Source organism: Neolamprologus multifasciatus, chromosome 22 (assembly GCF_963576455.1).
Source record: "Neolamprologus multifasciatus chromosome 22, fNeoMul1.2, whole genome shotgun sequence".
NCBI lineage: Eukaryota > Metazoa > Chordata > Actinopteri > Cichliformes > Cichlidae > Neolamprologus > Neolamprologus multifasciatus.
This window is the reverse complement of record NC_140459.1, coordinates 16,929,365-16,947,401: the sequence shown is the minus strand read 5'-3', so window position 1 is coordinate 16,947,401 and position 18,037 is coordinate 16,929,365. Positions and strand designations below refer to the sequence as shown.

General features: G+C 40.8%; 1 protein-coding gene across 4 annotated transcripts in view; it reads left to right on the top strand.

Annotated features, from left to right (window-relative positions):
- Positions 1-18,037, top strand: part of atxn1a (ataxin 1a) — a 101,207-nt gene that overhangs the window by 68,536 nt on the left and 14,634 nt on the right. For 3 of the 4 annotated variants that reach the window (XM_085147591.1, XM_085147590.1, XM_085147588.1), the window contains one exon: positions 1,442-1,559. The gene's annotated coding sequence lies outside the window, so the exon portion shown is untranslated. Of the gene's footprint in view, positions 1-1,441; positions 11,893-18,037 lie in introns of all 4 variants that reach the window. The other variant, XM_085147589.1, reaches the window with a different exon arrangement.

Sequence of the window (18,037 nt, the reverse complement as noted above, 5' to 3'; positions counted from 1 at the left end):
CCTCTTCTCTGCCACCATCTGTTTCTCTCCTCTGCCTCTCTGTTGTCTCGCTCTTCCTCCCTGCTCGCTTTACCTCTCTGTCCCCTCTTTTCTCTCCATCTGTCTTTATTTTTCATCACCTCTGGATTGTCTGTACTCTACTTTTTCTTTGGTCTCTCAACATTTTTTTGGCTCTCTGGCGCTGGGTTTTCTTTCTCTGTGTGTAATGCTTCTTCCCTGCATCCCCCTTTTCTCCCTTGTATTTTTTATACCATGTGATCAATTCCTTTGCCAGTTGGTGTTTGCTAATCCATGGCCTCAGTGCTCATCTATTTTTTCCTCTTTCTCCTCCTTACATAAACACATTACAAGTCTCTGTAATACACAGAACCCCTCTTGCTTTCTTTGTGCAGACACTTTAACACATGTGTAAATGTTTAAGCCTGATTCTGTTGCGCACTATCAGTTTTAACCAGATATGTATTTTCTCTCTTCCTCTCTCCGTCCCACAGAGTGATCATGCATAACTTGTGAATGGAATGACATATTTTACTATCACAAAACCAGCCAAATGCTGTAATCCCATCTCGGTTTCTTATGAGCTGCAATGAAACACTTTCCCACAGCTAAGACAGCTGCATACAAACTTCCCTCCCACACCTCCCCACCTCTTTTCTTGTTGTCAGACATATAAGAACTAGGTCAGTAGGATGTTTGGCATCCCACATATACCCCATAAACATTCATAGACCCACACATACTGCCGCTGACTAACAGCAGGGAACATGTGTCTTGTATCCCCATAACATAGCCGTCACTCCAGCACAACCTGCCTAATTAGTCCCACAGAGTGTGTACACACTGTCGACAATCAGCTAGTCTGTCTCTTATGTTGGTGCGTGGGCGTCTGCTCGAGTCAGCTTGTTGCACATTTGATGTCTTTAAAGATACTCTGGAGTTTCTTCCCCGAGTATGACATGCACTGTGTATAATGATGACCTGCAGTTTTTAAAACAGCGAAACACTTGAAGCTTCTCATAGATATGGAAGTGCTAGATGTCCCCCACCTTTTCTCTAACAAATCTAACAAATCATTTTGAACTTGTGTTCATGCACAGCAACAATCGCAGCATAAAATCCACCTATTCACACATAATTCATCAACATCCACATAATCATGACAGAAGTGGGGGTTTTTTTTTGTCTTATTGTGGGACTTTTATTTACTTGTTTGTAGCAAAATAATCAGAACCACGGTTTTTCTTCTTGAATCAAAGAAGAGCAGTGATTATTTTTATTGACGGAACAATGCAGTCTGTCCTCAGCTGTGTGTCCAGATCCATTCTTGCTATTGCTGACACAGCGTATATGAGTATATGTGAATTTATATAAACATATGCGCTTTCCCCCTATATTTCCCTATAAATTTTGAGTAACTTTGTTTGTTGTTTTCATTCACCAGGGAGTGCTGTGTCCCTGAGTCAACACACACTGCATTCTGGGATAGTCTGGAACCCTCTCCATGGGCTGTACCACCTGCTGACACACCTGGGGGCTCTGGAGGGGTTGTGTTGAATGAGGTAAAATTGTCTTTGCATTGATACCATGGTGAAAATTATTTTTTAAAAAGCATCTTCTGTTCTTTGCTATGTAATCTAGTTTCGTCTGTGCACGGCGTCCCGCTGCGTATCGTGTTTTTAAGTTGCTAGAACTCAGGTTGTGCTTGACAACCTAGGACACAGTAGTTGGCTCATTACTGCTGAATCACAACTGACAAACTGCTATCACATTGTTATTTCAACATAAAAGCTGTTAGTCTGCCATGGTTAATTTGATGTTATTAGTTCTGGCATCAAGGACTTTTCCAGATCAGTGTTTTCTCTGTGGCTAAGAGTCTAGTTTTGCAATAAACCTGACATTCCAACTGCTGCACAGATGCGTGTTTAGCAAGGCTCAAATCAGCGACTTCTATATGTAAAAAAACAACACACCAAAAACCACCTTTCATATGTAAGGTTAATGTAAGGCTTGAGAAGGAATTGTTTGGTTTACAGCTTTGTTTGCGTTGCATATGTATTTCTAGTGTTTTTCTTTCAGTATCTGCTATCTAATATTTCTCTACAAATAGAGCTGCCGTTCTTCAAGTTTCTTGAAAAGCACAGACTACAACTGCTTTGATTTTCTCTGAATTACTCACTGCGAAAGTGCTGTCTTTTTGTGGTAATATTGATCCCCAAAGGGGAAATTCTGTTTCGCTTCCTACCCTTACCGCAGGGAAGTAAGATGGCAGGGTCAGCTACCGAATAGCACCTTTGGAGCTGCTGCCAATTATCTCACTCACAGACATTTCAGTGAGGTCAAGGATTTGAACTCGGGTCTTGTGTTTGATGGATAGCCTCTCTGCTCACTATAAGCTGTTTTCCCAGTGAGTCACAAGGAGAGAAACAAGTATTAAAGTAGAATATTTTAACTCCTTTTAAGCCCAGCTTTGGCAATCACATCTAGTAGAGATGCTTAAACACTGGTTTGAAGACAAAAAAAGTGAGCTGTACTGTCAGTAAGGCTGGTTCTTATACAGTATGTCATTGCTTTTTCTTTTTCTTTTCTTGGAATAGAAAACATGTTCCTGCTTGTTGTTGTGATGCAGTGGCAGTAAGGGAATGCACTGTGGTTCACATCTCTATCCACCAGTTTACTGCTGCCTCAAAAAAATAAGAAAGAAAAGAAAAAAATCACATATACTGTAAGTACACATCCACAGAGAGAACAACAAACCCATTTACCCCACAGGGAGCAGCCAGCGCGGCAGTTTCACTGCCTCTCTATGCTTCTGTATGTTTCTGTCTTTCTGCCTCCCTAGCCCCCCCCTCCTTCTCTGAGTTAATTGAAACTCAAATAAGTGGAAATTTATTAGCGTCATACTAATCAAAACATATTGTGTCCTAAAAAACGTCCCACTGCACTGCTTGTTGAAGAGTACAAATATGAATTTAGAAAATGTCCCTCTTCTTCTTCTTTTTCTGTCACGGTGTTGAAGTGCACACGGCTGTTATTTCCTCCTTCACACTATCACCCTTCTTGTCAAATCCAAACACTAAAAATGTGTGAGTGCTCGTGTGAGTGTGGGTGAGAGAGAGTAAAGCAGAGAGACAGAGAAAGAGAGTGTCGGTGCTATTCTTGGCTGGTTGGGGAAGTCTTGGCTCCCTGGCGTATGGGAAAAGGGCTCTTGGCAAGTCTCGAGCCGAGGCATTCCATTATGCTGTCCTCTTGAAACACACACAGACATGCAAACTTGTTTTTGCCACTTAAAAGGACGTCGCATTCACCAAAACTTACTCAAAGGAGATTTTAACCATAATCACTATGTGCTAAATCCAAATCGTTACATTCACGAAACATCAAGAATTTACCCTAAAATGTGATGGTTTACATTTCAGTTGTAGAAACACACTAGTGGATTTCTAGTACTAGTACTTTATGCCCCGAGGCTCAAAGCTAGAGTTTCACTGTCACTCAGTTGCGCACACACGCAGACAGCATTCAACACAATATCCTTCGAATCAATTGCCTAAGGAGTGGGAGGCTGTCTGCATGGCTTCTATCAGCTAATAGATCTCTCAACATCCCTTTCTCTCTCCCTCTGTTACTCGCTCTCTTTGTCCGTCTCACTGCAGCGCAAGTACAAGGTGACATCACTGTCTCGTTCACCGTCTCTCTTATCTTCTTTCTGCTTCGCCATCATTTACTTGTACTTTAATCCCGCTCCCCCACTCCTGGTCCCGGTGTCCATCTCTCCTGCCCTCTTTTTTTTAATTTTTTTTTTTTTTTTAACCCTCTTCTCTCTGTCCCTCCCTCTGTTTCTCTACCACTGCAAAGGCTTACATAACTGCAGTCAAACCCTCTGGTGTTCCAGGCAGAGATTGGGTTTGGCGTTGAAATGGGGTCATGGTCAGAGGGTGTTGTGTCTCAGGAGGACACGTACGACCATCCTGAAGGCAATTTGTGAGTGTTTGAGTGTGCGTGTGAGACTGGGGTTAGGGGGAGTCCCAATAAAGATAGTAAAACAAGGGTGTGTGTCTTTCTAAAACACGAGACAGCTGCATGCATACGGAAGCATATTGCACAGAAATAAGCTTGTTTTGCTAACTGCACACAATTTGCTGGTCTTTCAGTTTGTGTGTGTTTGTGTGTGTGAATAAAAACAAACCGAGAATAATGATGTTAAAAGAAAGTGACAGATTAGTTGGGAAAGTGAAGCAAGCAGTGACAAGCCTGTGTGGTCAGTCTGTCTGTTTCCTTTTTGTCATTCTAGCTTCAAAGTCTGAAGCAGTGGGAATGTTGGAGTGAACCAAATCCAACTCACTGTTTGTGCATACTTGAAGCTTTTTTCTTTACCACAAGTCTCTAAATATAAATTGCTTTGTCAGGTCAGGCGAAGTTGGAAAAATGAGATTGAAGCACTAACATAAACTTCAGTTATGGTATTTCTAGTGTAAGCTAGAGAGTCAAAGTAATTCTTTGGCTCATATTATCAGCCAAGACGTTGCATATATAGCTGGGGAACAAATTGAAGGCCAGAAAAACCACATAAAGTATGTTGGCAAGGTGCTTAAGGTCACTACAGCCCGTCAGAACAACTTCAATGTAGTGGTGCTTTGAAGATGGTGGTGGAAAGGGCTGCGTAAACACACAGTCGCATTTAAGAAATCTTGAAATGCCGTAGTTCCTTATCAACAAATAGGCAGAAATTGAAGCAGCCTTTAGAGTTTACACATGTAAAGACTTCCACTTCTTTGTTATGTGTGTCCATTGATGAAATCAATCAGTCCTGTGAGGTCTTTTCTTAGGAAAATGTAGAAATACAGTTACCCGCTAACTGCATGCTTTCTGTCTTAGTGAGAAAGTTTCCATCTTTATTTGTCTACGCACATATAACATTTAAAATGCGGCATTATTTTCTGTTGCAGTATTTTCAGTTGATCACAGATTCGGAAAATAAAATATTATCCCTTTGTTACCAGCACAGAAAACCTTATTCCCTTCTGGGGGACCGAGAAGACAGAGCACAGCTATTTTCCATACTGTACAGGGTAACATGAATGGAGGGATGTATGGATTTGTATGCTACGTTAAACTCTATTCTTCTTTTCATCACACAGTTTTTAGCCTCACAAGCAGGGATGCTGCTGGGCAGCATGCAGACACCTGTGGAGCGTGTAGCCTTTGTGTTTGTGAGAGTCTGCCTGTGGAATTTGTTTGTTTGGATGATTGCGATTGAGTACTGTACTGGCTCCGGTGTGCGCTGCACGTGTGTCCTGTTGAGTCTCAGGAGTGTTGGATGTGTGTTTGTGTAGAGCAGAGGACTTTGATGAATGTGTGCTCAAGCAGTGGCGGTGCCGCTCTGACATTTTTGTCCGCGTGCCTTTGAAAAGGTGGAACGCATTATTCATAGACAAGGACACATGCTGAGCAGCCGCTCACCTCTCCTTCATCCACAAAAGGCCTGCTGCCATGCCCATTCATGCCAATTAGTGCCAGTCTGCCTGTCTGTGTCCATTACAGCGGGCAGTTCACCTTCAGCGAACACAGCAGTATGGTTCTCTGTCCTAGATGTCGACACATGCAGCGACCATCCTAAAATCTGAGTGAATTCTTTTTTTTTTTCTGTGTATGTGCACTGACAAACAAATCCAGCCACATTATGTATTAATATTTGTCAGCCACTCTGTTTAGTGCTGTGATCTCTGCAGCACCTCAGACTCGCGCATCACATGCACCTGTCAGCATAGTTCTCAGCATAGACATCAGATTTTGAAAGCTCTTACTCATGTCAGCGGAGTCTGATTTTTTTTTTCTTTTTTTTTTCTTTTTCGCATTTCTCCCACTTACATGAACAAATCACCAGATAAACATGGGCATTGGAAATTGACTTTTTGTGTGAGAAATGGGATGGAAGGAAGGAAATCGTTTTAATAAGAAAAACTCTGTCAGTCACACTCTACATATGTTACATTGTAGGAGATAATAAAATAATTATAGAGCACAACTTTCTTCCCATCCAATTGGAAAATTTTATTTAGGGTGAGCTACTAAAATTCTTTATAGGTGCTGTTCACCTGCAAGCTACTTCTCAACCCACCTCCACTTCAGCTCTACTAAGTACAGAGCTTACCTGATGTATCTGACTAAAACACGCCTGCCACTGACTTCACATTTATTCTGAATTGCTGTTGCTCTCCCCACCTAATGATTTGAATGTGTGCAGACAGAAGGGAGGGAATGCCCTAGAACAGTGCCATATTGGCAAATTACGGCATCAGCTTTAACTGTAGTGGTTCTGACTGAAAATTTATTTTCTGACTGGGAATTTATTTATTCTTGTCATCTTGAGTTTGATACCAGTAGAAGTACTAGTACAGGCCTATGGTACTTAGTGCATGATGTGTTTTTAGGTGGTTTCTAGGCAAAATACTGTCATCATAATACCATGCTCATTTAAAGTTTTGTGATAATAAATTTGATGTTTTTGTTATGAAATTAAAATTATTCTATGCTTTATAAGGCGCTTTGATATAGATAAGAACCTTCAGGTTCTTATCTATATCACATAAGTCAGGAAGGTACATTTTTAGCAGTCTGCATGTCCATTGGGTACTCAACCTGGGTGCATGTTTTGGTTGTTCAACTCCTGATTGTGAAGCAGGAGTTCACGGGCAAACAAACTGATTATGTGTATTATAGTAAGATTTGTCAGATGAGTCAGCAAGACAAACATTTTTAAAATGCCTAAAAAAAAGTAGTGAAGGAAAGTAATGAAGCAACCATGAGTAAACTTTAAAAACCTTTAAAAGACAAACAAAAAAAAAAACCAAACACACAGATTCAGTAAACCATTTCTTTAATATGTGAATATAAACAAGTTGTGTTTTTTTTTTTTTTTTTCCAATTTTTGTTGCTTCATTAGTTTAGTGCAGGGGTGCCAAACATCTGACCCATGAGCTAGAATTGGCCTGCCCAAAGGTCCAATCTGGCCCACTAGATGGCTTAGATTTTTTTTTACTGTATTTTCATTAGTTTTACTACCAAAACAACAAATACTACATATTTATGTATATATGTATGTATGTATATATAGATATGTATAGATATGTTCATTCAATATTTTTATTCAGACATCTCAGGGATTAAATATATAAACCTCTAAGTAAAGTAAAGTAAGGGGTACAGTATTTCTTTTTTTACTCCTTTGGCCGGCTCAAGATAAAATGGGCTGTATGCTTGCACTAACTCCATAGGACCACATGGGGTCAGCGTATGTAATTTACAGTGACCTTATTGGTTGTTGTTTTTTTTCTTCTTTGTTTATTAACTACAGTCACTGGATAACTGGTTCTTCTTGTGAACCCTTTTACATTACACAATAAGTTATGATTCAAGCTTGTGGAGAAATATTTTGATGCTCTTAAACACTAATTGAGTCATATTTAGAATTTAAAACAGGATTACTAATTGTATGTATTGCATTTCTTGAAGGGTTGGGGAAGGTGGTTGAATGGACAAAAGGGTTCTAGTTGTGTGGGCAGAATGAATGAATAGATTGCATAATGGTGTTTGAATTACATTTATCTCTCTTTTTTACGCCTCTTTTCTGTCTTTTACTTTTATCTCCATTTTTCTCTCTTCGTTGGGGTCTTTTTTTTTTTTTTAACAGAAGATGAAAAAAACCCAACTCATATTTTCTGTCTCCAGCTACCTCCCATCCCACATTTCTCTCTTACTCCCTTTTGTACTGCAACACACATACTCCAAACAGGATTATATATTGTCTTTGAAAAGATATCTGGGTGTTTATGTCTGCATTTGTTATTGAATAAGTGTGTTGGACTTTTGCCTGCATATTTGTGTGTCTGAATGTCAACGATGACTACTATTGTTTGCGTGAGTGGGCGTGCGCAAATACATTCTTTGTACGCGTGTAACACTGAATGAGAGAGCACTTGTTCGTTTTGTGCGTGCACATCTGAATGCATGTTTGCATATTTACATATTTGTGTGTCTCTATTTCCATGCATGCTTTTGTGTATGTGTGCCTGTGTGTGTGTGTGTGTGTGTGTGTACTCAGTAGGATTATGCAGCAATAGAGGAGCTTAGCAGTGATTTGCCCATCCATTCCAGTCCCTCCCTAATCCTGCAAACACACACATGCATACTTCTTTGTGTGTGTGACTAGCAGGGATCTAATAGTGTGTGTGGATTAGTAGGTTTGTGAATGGGATGTGGCTTGGGCCGAAGTAGCGCACTACACTGCCAGCAAGTTAACACAGTCTGGCAGAGGGTTTGTGAGCGAGACAGAGATGAACGGGTACGGCGGGGTAAAAATGAAAGATATTTGCAGACCATGTAAATGCCCCAAAGTTCAGAGGGCACTATTAGCATAATTATGAAATGATTACAAAAGGTTCTGAATAATAGATTACTGACAGAACATTAGTTCATAAAGTCTGTCTGGCAGACACAGTTTGTGTGTGTGAGTGTGTGACCATTAGATGGCTCTACACCTGCTCTCTCACCAGCTTGCGCACACATACACACACATAGTCACACATAGACCCAGAGACAGATGGAAAGACATGGATAAACAAGGGAGCTGAGACTTTTGCCGACAGAGGGGGGAGGGGGGGGGGATAGATGGGTAAAGAGAGCGTAGGATGGCGGGGGTTGCTGTTGTCATAACCACAGCGTGTGTGAAGTTTGCGTGGGTGACTGAGAGAGAGCGGCACAGAGATTCAGTGTGTGTGTGACAGGGAGAGAGAGCAGAGCAGTGTGTGATATGTATATGGGTGTGTGTGTATATATAGAAGCTTTTCATCAGTTTCCTTAGTGACTGGCTGTGACTGAGACTGTGCTCTGCAGAAAGGCAGACGGCTGAGACAGAATAAGGCAGGTTTTGCAGAGAATTTTTCAGTGCACTTAACAATTCATTGATTCTTGATGAGAGGAGATCATTGACTGAGGTGTCATGTTATGAGTGAGTCTTGTTGAAAAGCTCAATGCGTGTGTTTTGATTCAACCTTCATTCTGGCCATTTCTAATCAAACTCACTAAGGAGTGTGGCTTGTCAGTTAGGTCTGCATTAAAGTGCTTCTTGTTGTATAAAGTGAAAAGATTATGTCAAATTATTGTCAATCAAAGAAAAGCTGATCTAAAGCTGGAGATGTGCGATGATTATGATGTCGTGTTATACACATACAGCACATTCACCATGAAGTAATTATGTACATTTGTAGGGATTCAACAGGACACTTTTATGCTAAAGGACAATGAGAAATGGGTTTTGAGGAACACAAGTCGTGCCAAGATTGAGTAATAGTGATGTTTTGGAAGCGTATTGGTTTCCAATTTTCAGTCACACCCAACTGAATCAGTTGTCTTGGTTTTGGCTTCAGGCTACATTTGAAACAACAGATATCATTTATCTTTAGATTCAGCTGTTGGCGAAAAGTTTCACCAAGGCTTCAGGCGAGACGGTCCACCTGATCAAAGGAGGGAGGCGTGCAGGGCTAGACTTCAGATTGCCAAGCAAGAAGCTAAAATTTCTCATTTCTTTCTGCTCATTCTCTACTCCCACTTTCTCTCGCTCTCTTTGTCTTATCCTGCTTTCACTTGTAAACAAACCCACACAAATGAATTATGATTAAATGCAGAGAGGCTCCAATTAGCTGCCAAGGAGACAGACCGGTGTTGCTTTGCTGCTGAGGTCAGCTGACTTAACAAGAGCACGGTCTAGTCTGGTTTTCTAGTCTGTCTTTTGCTTCACTTCTTTCCTTATTTATGCATCTTTTCAGCCCATTCTTTAAAGCTACATGTTGACATTAAAATACTCTTCTTTAATATTGTCATATTAAAGTGTTATGAGTAAAAAATTTACTTTAATGTACTGAGACTTTATCATAGTTTGCATTGTATTTGATTTAAATGGAAAAACGAATGACTTGTTCTTCTAGTGAACTCTTCATACAGTGAATTATGATTCAAGCTTGCTGAGAAATATTTCTATGTTAGAAGGCTACAGGCTTACTAATCATATTGCATTTCTTGGGTTAGGGCAGGATGTTTAATGGCAAAATAGTCATAGTTGTGCAGTTTTTTGCTTTGCTTTTCCTCCTCAATCAGATATTTTGAGTTAATTCTTTTGAGTTTCATTTTGATGTTAAAAGACTCTTCGTTAACAACTTATAACAACTTTATAGCGCATATGCAGTGCATGATTCCTTCATGATAAAATGCAGTGGTGTTGGTTACATTTCCAAAACTGCCTTCAAATTACCCGATCTTAACATTTCTAAAGAAATGCACAATATTCAATTTCTTTAGAAATGGGTGGAATATTTTTGAAACAGGAAGGAAATTTCGCAACTTTCAGTGCCATGCCAAATATCCTTGGGCAAGATACTAACCCCAAATTGCTCTCCGATGCATCCATCGGAGTATGAATGTGTGTGAATGTTAGCTATAAAGCACTTAGAGAGATGTGCTTGTGCGAATGGGTGTGAATGGGTGAATGCACAAGTTGTGTAAAGCGCTTTGAGTGCTCAGATGAGTAGAAAAGCGCTATATAAGAACCAGTCCATTTACCATTTACCATTGCATGTGTGCGCACGTGTGTTTGTGTGTGTGTTAACATCCTATAAGAGAGTGCTCATTTCTTTTCTGTGCGTGCTACATCTCTTAGCATTGAAGAGCACATTTCATCTATATTTACTTCCAAATGGTCTTTTAACTAGGTCAGCTAACTAACGGAAATAGACTCCTCTACAATTGTAATCAGTCGTACCATCTAGTGGTCAAAACTGGGAAATGCAGGCTTGTCGAATCCGAGCGTGAAACCAACTATATCTGAAAAGGGGGACAAACAGAGGTTCTGATTTTCCTTTTGCCTCCTTGATTTAATTCACAAACCCTTACACCTTTATAAACAAGACACCTTTCCTCGGTTCCTCTCCAGCATATATCAAATATGTCTGGCGTCACCGTGATCAGATCAGATCAGCCTTATATGCAAGTCTATTGGTGTGTCTCGACGAGTTTTCCATGTGTCACTCTTTCATGCGCTCACTCTGTTTCTGTCTGCCTCCCTCTCTCTAATCTCTACTACTCACTTTCTCCCTCCCTCCGCCTTTATCTCTTCCACAGTCCCCTCTCTGCCCTTCTCACTGTAACACCCTCCCACCCAGCCTCTCTCTCCCTCGCCCTCCCTTTCGTTCTCTTTCTCTGCTTGTAAGCGGTCTCTGGGCGTGCAGCCAGCTGGCATGTGTGTGTTTTTTGAATGAATACCTGATGAAGTTGGACGAGCGAACTGTGGGAGGGGCCCTGTGTGTGCTTGTGTGCGTGTGTGTGTGTGTGTGTGTGTGTGTGTGTGGGGCAGACAGTGTGAGAGCTCTGGCTCGCATTCAGCCCCTTGCATAATACACGTTGGAGCTCTGCATGCGGGACTCCCTCCCTGTGGGCGTGTGCTAGTGTGTGCTACCAGTTTTGTGTGTACGTTTGTGTGAGTGTGTGTGTGTGTGTGTGTGTGTGTGTGTGTGTGTGTGTGTGAGATCACCTGAGTGCTGTATTTCAGTGGTAGTGAGGGAGCTTCCTGCCTGCCAGATTTAGTAGAAGGTTGCTGGCTCTGTGTGTGTGTGTCTGTGGTGTCTGTTTGGGGGGAGGGGGGGGGGGGAGAAAGGCAGATAGCAGTTTGTAGCACAAGTACACTGCTTGGGATTTACCGCCTGAGAGAGAGAGAGCGTGAGAGAGGGAGAGAGAGAGACTCGGGGTGCTTTACAAGGGACACAGCAGAGCAGGAGAAGGGAGCAAAGGAATGAGAGGGGGAGAGAAAGCATGCTGCAGAAGTGGGCTACTCCTGCTACCCTGGTAAGTACACTTCACACAGTTTTGCGCTCGCTCTGAATGAAGTGTGTATGGGAGCAGCAGAGTCAGCCTGTGTGTGTGTATCTCAAATGCTTGTGGTGTTGTCTCACAGTATGCCTTTTGTAAATGCGTACTGCCCTAGTTTATCCTACAAACGTCGTTGCTTGTTTCTTGCATTCGTCCGTTCTCCTGAAGCTCTTCTCTTCTCTTCTCTTCTCTTCTCTTCTCTTCTCTTCTCTTCTCTTCTCTTCTCTTCTCTTCTCTTCTCTTCTCTTCTCTTCTCTCCTCTTCTCTTCTCACATTTTTCTCATTCTTCTCCTTCCATTGGCTCTCCCTGCCTGCCCGTCTGTGTGTCTGCCCCCTCTCCCTCCTCCTTACCCCAGCCTCCATCCACCCAACCATCCAACCAAGCTCAGGGCTGCCGAGGGGTGAGAAAGTGCAAGTCATGCAACACTGCCTAAGTGTTTGTTTTCTGAACAAGACTCTCTCTATTTCTCACAGTCATTTATTTCTCTCCATCTCTATCTCCCTTTGTTTGTGTAACTCTTAACCACTCTCCCTCTTTCTCAGTTTCTCTCCGCCTTGCTACTCTCTTTCTCGGCCCCCCTTGAGCTTCTCTAACTCTGTGCCCATCTGTCATTGGCAGATCCTCCATCACTCTCTCACTATCTGTCCGTACTCCTATATGTGTGTTGTTTGTTGTTGTTTGTGTGCAATTACGAGCGGAGGATGACAGTGAATAAAGTGGCAGCCTTGTCAAAGTTCCCAGTCTGGCAAGGGTTCTTCTAATGTGCACACGCACATGCACACACATATGCAGCGCCGTGCTTGCAAACACACACTCACACAGATGAATGCAAAACTACGTCGACAAAAAGCTGCAGAGAAGCTTAGATCAAGAAATAAGAGAAGGAGAGACAGACAGTGAAGTATAAGCCTGTAGCAACACTCTACTTTCTAGTTGAACTATATTTAGCTGTGAGATAACACATCACGTTGGACTTATCCCTTTGATCATGATTATGATTATGACTGGGCAATCATGCACCCACACACACACTGAAAGGCACATACATTATGTGCAGCAGCATTTGCATAAAAAAAAGTTGCAATAGCATGTAAAATGTAAACAAAACCCGAGTGAGATGATTTGCCTTCATTTAAACTGTTATTTCATAAAAATATATTGAAATGACAAATGTGTTTATTAGAAAAACACTTGCTCATTTAACATTTGATGTCTGAACAACAAGTTAGGATAATGTCACATTCACCACTGTGTTGCATCACCCTTTTTAAACAATACTGTAAGTGTTTAGCAACCAGTTGTTGTAATATTTACCCATTCTTTATAGGATTTCAGCTGCTCAGCAGTTTACTCTTTTGTCTATTTCCTTTCATAAGGGTGAACCAAAGGGAGTTGTTTAGAAGCAGCACTTGTACCATAGAGCCAGTATGTTGGTATATGTGCAAAATGTGGTTTGGCATTATCTTCCTGAAAAGATTTCATCTGGATGGCAGTCTATGTTGCTTTGAAATCTCAAATATTTCTCAGCATTAGTGGTTCTTCACAAATGGCCCCTGCCATGCTTCCCTATTTGAACTGTGTGCTGATAACAAGTCAGATCGCCCCTCTTCTCTGTAGTCCAGAGGTCATTTTCCTTATAGTTTCCAAAAGATGTTAAAGTTGTAAAGTTCTTTATTTAGGTTGTTGTCCCAGCTTTCTCTCATATGTCTTTCCACGTCAAACTTTAGTATGTTAGTCTCCTTTGTCCTGTTTTACATTTTGTAGATAGCTGGATGTTTTCTGTGTTTTGTGTAGTTTGACATTGCTTGTCTTGTTGTCTTGATTGTTTTCTGCTGTGTCTTGTTACCCAGGCATTTCCTGTTTCCCCGATTACCCCTTAGTGTGTCTCTGTGTGTATAAATAATCACGTCTTCCCGTTGTCCTTTGTCACAGTGTCTATTACCTATCTTGTGTGCCGTCTGCAAGTTTTTGGTCATCGGTTGGATTTTTGCATGGACTTTCTAACTGCCTAACAAAAGGTGCATTTTCTGTTTAAATGAATCTGCCTCCTGAGACTGCATTTGGCTCCTTATCCTGCAAATCTCGTCACCTTTTAATCTTTCTATATGTTGTATTTCACTCACTCTGTAGCAGCAGAGATGCCATGCTGGCCTGCCATTTTCAGCATCTTGGGACTCAGTGTCTTGTCCAAGACACTTGGGCTTGTGCAGGAGCGTATGATTAGTGGCCAGCCCGCTGTACCATCTAAACCACAGCTGCTCAGAAAGTGCAGCCGCATTTCTGTATCTTGTATATATAAATATCTTTTTCTTTTTATGGTAGAGCTTGAGCTGGCATTTGTGGATACGACGATGAAATGTGTTGACTAGGACTGGTTCACGACTGACAGGAAATACCACTACAGAGTCTTGTGCTTTTGGCCTCATCCCTTGCATGCAAAGATTTCTCAGGGATGATTGTCAAATGAAAAGACTTTTTTTTTTAAATTGCTGAAATATTTGACACCTTTCCAGAGTGGGTAAACACCTCCCCCATCTTTAACTCTGAATGTCAGGTTCCCTGGATGTTTTATGTAATTGACCTGTTTCCATAGCTCTAGGTGCTTTTTAATATTATTCTTATTTTTTTTGGCTTTTTACTCCTTCACTAACCCTTTTCAAACTTGCTTCTGGCATCAAATTCATTATTTAAACAGCATCTCAACTTTTTTGGAAGATCATTTGTAGTTTAGTTTTGCTTGTTTACCAATGCTCAGTTTATACACTACTGGTTTATTTATTTTTATTCCTTTGCATATTGACTTGTTTCCAGATCGACACAAAGTTTCATTTTTTATATGCCATACATCATATTCTAAAATTGAATGATAAATTGGAATGTTTTCAAAAATTGTAATGCAAACAGATGCACTGTAGCAAACACTGATCGTGGAGCCTCACCAGAATTTCTGTGTCTAGATGTCCACAACGTGTCTGCTGTATGTTGACTTAATAAGCCAATATGCTTATTACAGTGCTCCTGGGTAGAGATGCAAAGTATAATGGGTTTTTCTTGCTTTGATGGGAGTTTAATTGGATTTTGTTTATTCTGTAGTCACTACAAGTCACTGTTATTTAACAAGATCATATATTTGGGTCATTAGCGAACTGCATTCTGCAGATGTTTCATATAACTCACCAAATAGAGAATGTAAATGTTTGATAAGGGATCCAGTGGTTTTAGAACTCAACAAACATGGGAATTTTCCCAACTTGAAAGCAGTTACAGATTGAAAGTGACAACTACAACTAGAAACTGTAATAATGGATGTATTGGAAAGATAACATCAGCATTCAACATATTTAGTATATTATAGAGGCCTGTTTGACAGATGTATGCAAAGATTTGAGTGAGCAGCTTTTAAAAATATCATTCACTCTATTTGTAGATTTTTAAAGAACTTCCTCATCAGTTTGTACATAGTTTTGCATATAATTTGTCATTGTAGGGTTAGGTCCTCCAAAACAACTGAGAGAACTTTCCAGAAGTTCTTCTATGAATTTGAGTTGTTTCATTGTTTTCCCATCTCTTTGTGTAATCCAGGACTGACTTTGTAATGCTGAGATCAGTGCTCTGTGGGGACCATACAGGCTGTCACAGGACTCCTTGTTCTTTTTGTAGCTGCAGATTTTTCTTTCTCTTTTTTTTAGGTGGATTCTGGCCACTGGAACTTTTTCATAGCTGTTATAACTCTTAAAAATAAGTCATCCCTATCGATGTCTGCATTGCAGGAACTAGAACCTTTCAGAGTTCTTAAAGCCCTGCATTTTGGGGTCTTTGACATACATGTGTGGTGGAAAAATCCAAGTAAGCAACAAAAAGGGGGGAAAGGGAAGTCATAAAGCATATGTCAGATTTGCTAGTTCAGGCATCCACCCACAGTGAAGCAATGTAGTATGTGTAGATCAAAATTGGCAGCTTTTTCAGTGTACTATATATGCCACTAAGTTAAACACAACAACTCAACTTTAATGCTAAAAAGAGACTTTTTTTGTATTTAATATGCCAGTTTTTCAGCGATAGTTTAGAAGGATATCGATTCGTTAGAGGTACAGTATGACAGTCCAGTCCAGTGTTTAAGTAAATATTTTGTAATTGTTGTATTAAACAGTCATAGTTGTGGGTGGCCTTATGACTTCTGTTGTGGCGCCATAACCACAATGCACTCCATTACTGTGAGAGTAAAACATAAAGTGTTTATAAATTATAGATTGCCTTCTAAGGTGAGGGTAAGTCTCCAGGAGATTAATGTTCATGAGTACCGTGTCCTCTGAAGTAGCAACTGTAAGAGAAAGGTGGCATATATGAACCTGTAGTGAGTGAAAAATTCCAGTATTTGCTGACCTGCACACAGGTTTTGGTAAGGTGGAGAAGCGTGTTTGTGAGTGTGTGTGTAGAGAAAAAAAAGGCTCAAGCACATGGAGGACAGGCAGCTTGGGTTACAGGTCATCTGATATCTACACACACCCACACCACAGCGCACAGTCCTGCACGTACACACTGCAAGCTCAGCAAGATTCAGGTGACTTAGCTTTTCAGCGAATGTGTGTTTGAGTGTCACTTTCAGTGAAGCAGTCCTCTCTTTGTGCAATGTAGGTCAGCTGAGCCTGCTCTCTCGATCCCTCTCCATGTCTCCCATGCATCTTAAGCTTTTCCTCACTCTCATACTCTCTGCTCTCCAGTCTTTCTCACCTCCCTGCCTCTGTTTATCCCTTTCTCGACCTTCCTTGGTCTCTTCCCTCATTAACTGTTGTTGTAGCCATGCTGTTTTCTTTTTTCTTTCTTTAAGATACCAAAGTTTCCCACAGTGGATGCGATAAGGGGATTTACAGTGAGAATTACTCTTTTGTTCTACTTTGAGTTCTTTTTCTTTCTCTTTTCCACTATGAACACTTCTTTCTGGCTCTTAGTAACACTGCAGGATAAAATGGAAGCAACCAGGAGGATTATGAAGTTAGCATTGGTGTCTCTGTTCCCGCAGCACAGCTGTGATTTCTAGTTATATTTGTATATTTAAATGCTTTAAAATTTCCCACATTACCTTTAATGTGACATGATAGTACACTTTTCCAGCAGAAGTTGTTCAGTAGCTGCTATGCTATTGTTGTCATGACTTGTTTACCTGATTTTTGTCTAAGGTTAACTATTATTTTATGTTGCACATATAAGATTTCTCTTGGAGTACAACCATTTTCATGTGTCTGAATCAGATGTGACAAATTGATGCTGCCACGATAAAAGCTCTCATAGACAGCAGCATGAGCAGATCTGAGCTGCATGTACCGACATTGTCCGTGTTTGAGGTGACAGCTGATACGAAATGTCTCTCATCTTGGAACACTCAGGCATATAACGTTCCCTTTACCTTAGAGTCTTAAGTTGAACAAGAGCTTGTTGAGTTGTTTTTACGTAGTAGTTTCGGATTCCTTTGTTGTCAGTCAGTCAGTACATCACAGATGCGTTGCTGAATGGAGTTATGAGCACAGAAGGTAAGAAGAACCACCAAAAACATCACAATAAAGACAGAATGAGGTTAAGATTATAGGGCAACTGACTATTACACATGAACAGTAAAATAAGATAAATAAAAATAGTATTGCACGGTGTATACAAACTCTTTAAGGCTGAGGTGAGGTCAGCTATTGGATTGATGTGCATTATTGTCTTTGTTTTTGTATTTTGTGACTAAACAGTAGCGTGACTGAGGTTAGGTTTGCTGAAGAGACATGTCAAAGATTTATTGCAAAAGGATTCCAAGAGTGTACAAGTGAATGCTAATGTAGAAAATAGGGAGCATAAAACCATTAAATGGAAGAATGATAATTGATAATGGTTATGTAGTAGGAGAGGTTGACAGGCTGAGGCAAGAGAGTCAAGTGGAGGTGGAGTGACAGAGAGGAGAAAAAGAGGGAGATGCAGAGAGTGCATCTCAGGGCTAAAAGCTCAGCGATCAACATTCCCTCTCGGCACACATCTGAATCATGCCGGCTCGATTAAACAGATAAAGTATATACTTGAATAAGTGAGTGTGCGCTCCGTACCATGAAACAAAGGCTGCTGTGTGCGCCGTGCGAATGTGAA